The following is a 5,912-nucleotide window of genomic DNA, read 5'->3' as shown; positions in this document are numbered from 1 at the left end:
TATGCTATAGTTTAAAACCCAGTAGGGTGGTTTGTATTTTAAATATAATTTGTGCATTCATAATTATGGTTGTTCATCTCAACTTTTATTCATAATGTGAAACATATATAAGACGATGTAATTCAAAAGAGCGAATGAAAAGGCTCTGACTAGAGTGTAGTCATTCTCTCAATTTAATCAAGTCTACACATAGGACACATTATTTTGTCCAGAAATATACTGGTAAATCTTACAACCATCCCAATCGGCTCAGCCATTAAATTTCTAATTTGTTTTTATTTATTTTTTTTTTTTTTAGCATGTAGATGAAAACACTGCGTGGTATATAAAACAAAAGCACCTGTAAATTAAGATGACACAAGTTCGGGATGGTGGTGGTCCTAAAGGGTAGCAATTATTATCCCGTTCCTGTTTTTTAACTGGGTAAACTGGTGTTGTTACAACACGCATCGATGTAGTAGCGGTGTGTAATTGAGCTTTAAGCATGCGTGAAAACAAAACGGAATGAACTAATAGAAACACTTGCCGGCGTCGCGCAAAAACTGAAGGAAAAATGTCAGGCGCGCAAAACCATCCAGAGAGACGCTGGTAGGATGTTTTGATAAAAACAGCAATAATTGGCAACATTTACAATTCATTGAGTTGTTTAAACATTTAAAATGCACAAGTATCGGGGCGAACGTTATTCAACATCCCAGTGTAGGATTATTACCAGACACGCATCCGTTAACGGCCCCGACGCCACGTGTTGTTATCCTAAACAAACAACAGTGCAGCATCACGGCCTGGGAAACTGCTTCTTAATCTAATGCAAAACATCGCGAAATAGTCTGTAAATGTTTGATTGATTATTGATTGTGGTATTACACCAATAATTAACATTTAAAGGTACGATAAAAACATACATGTAACCCTGGTCCACAAAACCAGTCTTAAGTGATTTTCTAACATTTATACGTCACATGAAAGCTGAATAAATACGCTTTCAATTGATATATGTTTTGTTAGAACAATATTTGGCTGAGATACAACCATTTGAATATCAGAGGGTGCAAAAAAATCTAAATATTGAGAAAATTGCCTTTAAAGTTGTCCAAATGAAGTCTTTAACTATGAATATTACTAATCAAAAAACATGTTTTGATACATTTATATGGTAGGAAATTTGCAAAATATCTTCATGGAACATGAACTTTACTTAATATCCTAATGATTTTTACATACACTTTTTTTTTTTTTACTCATACAGTGTATTTTTGAATATTGCTACAAATATACCCCAGCGATTTAAGGTTTTGTGCTCCAGGGTCACAAATGTCAAACTGAGACACACGGACTGGCTTAATGTTTATGGATTGCTTTCAGAGATTTCTCGTCAGGTCTAATATACATATAGACTATGTGTACCTACTTAACCATATACATTTTTATATAATGAACTGAAGTTTCTTCTTATAACAAAAACCTATTGGCAATAATCTGTCATATAACCAGATGAACAAGTGTGCATTAAAAGGCCCAGAGGGTCATAGAAAGATATTAAAGTGTCTTAAATTTTTTTTTTTTTTTGTTAAGAATCAATGACCCTAACCCATCTTGTCAATAAAGCCAAACCCCTGGATAATCTTATATTCAACACCAGATTATAGTAGTAATCACAGAGCAGAGCAAAATGTATCTCTGTGTATATAATGCTAAAATAAAATACATTTTATAATAAATATTATGATACTTGAAATACTGAACTGTGAAATGCCAAATAAAGCCTGTTCCACCTTATGTGCAGTTATTGTCTTCACCTATATTGCATGTGTCTAAATTACTCTGCTTGTGATTAAACAGTATAACCACATTGATAAGAAAATTAAATACAAATTGCATATAAATTGCCACATTATGCCACATATGGTGTGTGTTACTGTTAATGTCTGTTCATTAAAACCTCTGGTGTGCTTGACCCATATTTTTCTTTTATCAATATTGCATAAAACCCGGAGTAATAATATGTTTTATAAAAAATAAAAAAGTAGCCTATATATACAACTTATCATGATGCACCACAACAGTAATGGAGAAAGATCAGGAGATATTTGATTCCTCATGATATGACCCATTCAGTGCTTTGAGGCTGAATGTAATGAACACTATTCAAATAGAGTAGAGAGCCTATAAAGACTTCTTCAGCACACACTTATTCAGTGTAACAATACATTTCAGGCATGTGACATGAATGGAAAACTCCTGACGGATCATGGGAGCTCTGGCTGGGGGTTGGGCACTGTCCATGGTGCTGTAGGATTTCTGTGACGTCCATCTTTTTCTCTTGGTTTTTTTTAAAATGGAGATGAAGGGTAGATCATGTAGTTTGCTTTTTTTTGATAGTTTTATCCTCACACATGCTTCTAGAGTCAGTGAGAAATCAAATGAACCAGCATGCACTGAAAATCTATCTTTGTCAAGTACTTTCAAACATTCACAAGTGCAGAGCTGATGTACTTCTTGTTTTACTTAATTTCCTGGCATTCTATTATGGCATAAGAACAATAGGCTACATATTTATACGGACAAAACATTCCCATGCCAATGCAACAATAGCAAAGTGAAGAACAAAAACGAACTTTAGTGAACAAAACAGCGCACACAGACTCTGAGCTCTAGTGTTCATTTCAGATAATACATAATATATATAACTTCTCTTCCGTCGATCAGAGGCATTTGGGAAGTGCGTTTACATCACAGCGCCTCCCAGTGGAGAACTTTGTTCTGTATTCTCGACCAGGAAGCATCACTTCATTTGGATATTTTAAACATTTGGATATTTTAAACATTTGGATATTTTAAACATTTGGATATTTTAAACTTCTGTTTTTAAATAAATTAAAAGCAGATGTGTAAAAATTACTCAAAAATGTTTCTTAAGTGAAAATAAAAAGTCTCTGGCCAAAAACATACTTCAGTAAAAGTAAAAAAGTAGCTACAACTTTAAATTGTACTCAAGTATTAAAAAAGTAGAAGTACTTTTTTTTCTAACAGATATACAGTAATTTTGTTAAAGGGTGAAAACGAAACAAAGTGCACAGGTCAAACTCATACATCTAGTGCAACAACAACATTTAAAATGCAGCACAGTAGAACACACACAAACACACACATACACACACACACACACACACACACACACACACACACACACACACACACACACACACACACAAATACAGGGAAAGGGATTAAATGCAAACTCTATCCTTTCCACCCTCATGACATCCAATTTATTTATAAATATGACTTTCCATTAATCAGATGAACACAAATTAAGAGTTTCAGAAAAAAAACTCTCTTAGTTTAATGCAAGTGAATGGAACGTCATAAAAGTGAATATGAAAGACAGTAACTCATACAACCCCTGTTAATGAATCAGTGTATTCTTAAGTGAAATGGTAAATACAAAAAATACAAATACCAATAGTTTAAACTTTTTTTTAAAGTTTAAAATTTTGAAAGGCCACTTTTTGTGTCTATTCAGCATCACTGTCTAAGGATAATTTAACTTTTAATTGTTAACTTGGGGCATTTAGATTTTCTCAGAAAATATTGATAAATAATTATTTGTGACTAATTAGATCAATTAATAAGTAAATTATATAATAACACATTGATACTCAGTGTGTCATATAATGACATAATATCCACTGCCTGGTAAGAACATCACTAAACAAATTACAATTTATTTAGCATAAAATGTTAATTTAAACACTTTTTTTTAAATATCTGTTACGTCAAACCCACAAAAATATTTATAAAGTGTTTTTGATTGACATCACTGATTTATTTGCACTCAATCTTGTGCATTCAGCTAATATATTACACCGCTAATAGATCTATCAAAACAAATTTTTTTTATTTTATTTTTTATTTATTTATTTTTTTTGGTGCAACTTTGCTACCTCAATATGCTTAAGTAAGTAAAATTACTCAAATAGCCTATTTTACACCTCTGAATAAAAGACAAATAGGAGAAAGGTTAAACCTGATTTTATCTACATCAAATGTAGATACATGTTAAAACAAAGTGAAGTAAAACAGTTCAGAAAGATACGAACAAAGCCTAAAAAAGCCAAGAGACGTTGAATTGAGTTTACAATGTTAGGAGTATCTAAAATCTCTTTTAACCCTTAGTTAGCAAAAGTACTCTCTTTAAGTAAGCTATTGTGTTTTGCCTTTAGCCTACACTTGTAGCATAGAAGTGACGGTACTATAAGTTCCTTAAAAAAGAAATAGCCTACAGAATTGTTCTATTGGAAATTTAGGAAAAGTTGAAGTTGCACTGTCGTCAATCCTCCACAAGAGGGAAGCATTCATCTGAACAAACAGCAGTGGACACAGAGCTGACCAGTTCACGGACACCCAACTGTTTCAGGTTTGAGTTCTGCATCCCAACACATTCGCAAATATTGATTATTTCTTGTTTGTCTCTGTGTGTGCAGTTTTTTTTTTCCTGTCCCGGTGGGGACTTAAACCTGAATACACACCGACTCGAGTCACGAGTCTCCATAGCTTATCACGGAGAAACAAGATTATAAATGATACAGAATTCGTTTTTTGAGAATGTAAAAATGGAGGAAGTTTTCTGTGAGGGGTAGCTTTAGTTGTAGGTCGATAGAATATACGGTTTGTTTAGTATAAAAAAAACACATAAAGCAAGAGGAGAGTCACCACAAGGATCTTAAACCATACGTCTGTGTGTGTGTGTGTGTCAAAGCAAAGCAATTAATTTCAGAATGTGTTCAAGGTAATTTTACGTAAATTTAATTTATTTGTGTATTACATTTTATTTATGTAAAAGTTTCTTTATTTTTGAATGTATAATTTAATAAATTTTCTTTATTAAGTATTCTTTATCATTTTTCGAGCTCAACAGCATCATTTCACTTTCACTGTTTGTAAAAGAACATGTCATAGTACTTTTAAACATAGGCTATTGTACATATTGTACAACATACACGAATTTTGCGTTCGAGAGAATACCAGTTAGAAACAACATTAGAGTGACTAAATGATGATGTCATAGGCCTATATATATATATATATATAGGTGGTTGTTCAGTGAAGTGACCCGGATTCTGAAGCAAAGTGGTGGAGGTGTTGTAGAGTGGGAACAGGGGTGGAGGGGGGCTTGTATGATGAGAGAGGATTAGAGATGGAGGTGTGTGTGTGTGTGTGGGGGGGGGTTATGAGCGATGCAGTTTTGCAGCTGTGCGTGTGCTTCTGTGTCTGTGTGTGATTACGGGGGGCAGGAAAGGTTCAGAAGTGTTGGAGCAGAAAATCTCTCTTCTCTCTCCTCCTCCTCTTTCTCTTTCTGTCACCGGGCCAGACGTAAAGCAACAGCAATTTGTGCGATTTCACAGCTCACTGGATCCCAAAAAACTCTGACAGCCTTATACTGAGAAACGAAGAGAAGCAAGGAGAAATGGAGGGGTTGAATGATGTTATGAACTGAACGGGGGGAATTTGAAGGACCGGGGAAAACGGAAATATATATGTGAGAAGAGGAAAACTATTACAGTGTCTTGTCAACTTGTTTTGCTTTAGAACCAGATGGTGATTCAAAACAGCACTGAAATTGTTCACTGAAACAAAAATGTTCATTGTAATCTATTTATATTTATAATAACTGTGTTATCTTGACATTATATTAAAATATAGTATTAACATAAACTGAAGAGTGAAACAGACAGTTTTGGTTTGTAAATGTCTCTTGAAAAAACCTTGTGGTCAGCGTCAACCTTATCTATCCTCATTTCAAGCAAGCCCTTATTTAATATAGTCTGGGTTGTATTTTTCTCCTGAGAAGTATTGTTTATGGTTGTCAAAGACAAGGGCACATCACACAACGTGTGCATGTTGATATC

General features: G+C 33.8%; 1 long non-coding RNA gene across 1 annotated transcript; it reads left to right on the top strand.

Moving 5' to 3' along the window:
- Nucleotides 1–1,585: 1,585 nt before the first annotated feature.
- Nucleotides 1,586–1,957, top strand: LOC132103725 (uncharacterized). Its single transcript, XR_009423448.1, has 2 exons — nt 1,586–1,830; nt 1,861–1,957. It is a non-coding gene; the product is annotated as an uncharacterized LOC132103725 (long non-coding RNA).
- Nucleotides 1,958–5,912: the final 3,955 nt, after the last annotated feature.

The sequence above is a fragment of the Carassius carassius genome, chromosome 24 (assembly GCF_963082965.1).
Source record: "Carassius carassius chromosome 24, fCarCar2.1, whole genome shotgun sequence".
Classification (NCBI taxonomy): Eukaryota; Metazoa; Chordata; class Actinopteri; order Cypriniformes; family Cyprinidae; genus Carassius; species Carassius carassius.
The sequence above is the reverse complement of the archived record's forward strand: the minus strand, read 5'-3'. Positions and strand labels throughout refer to the sequence as shown.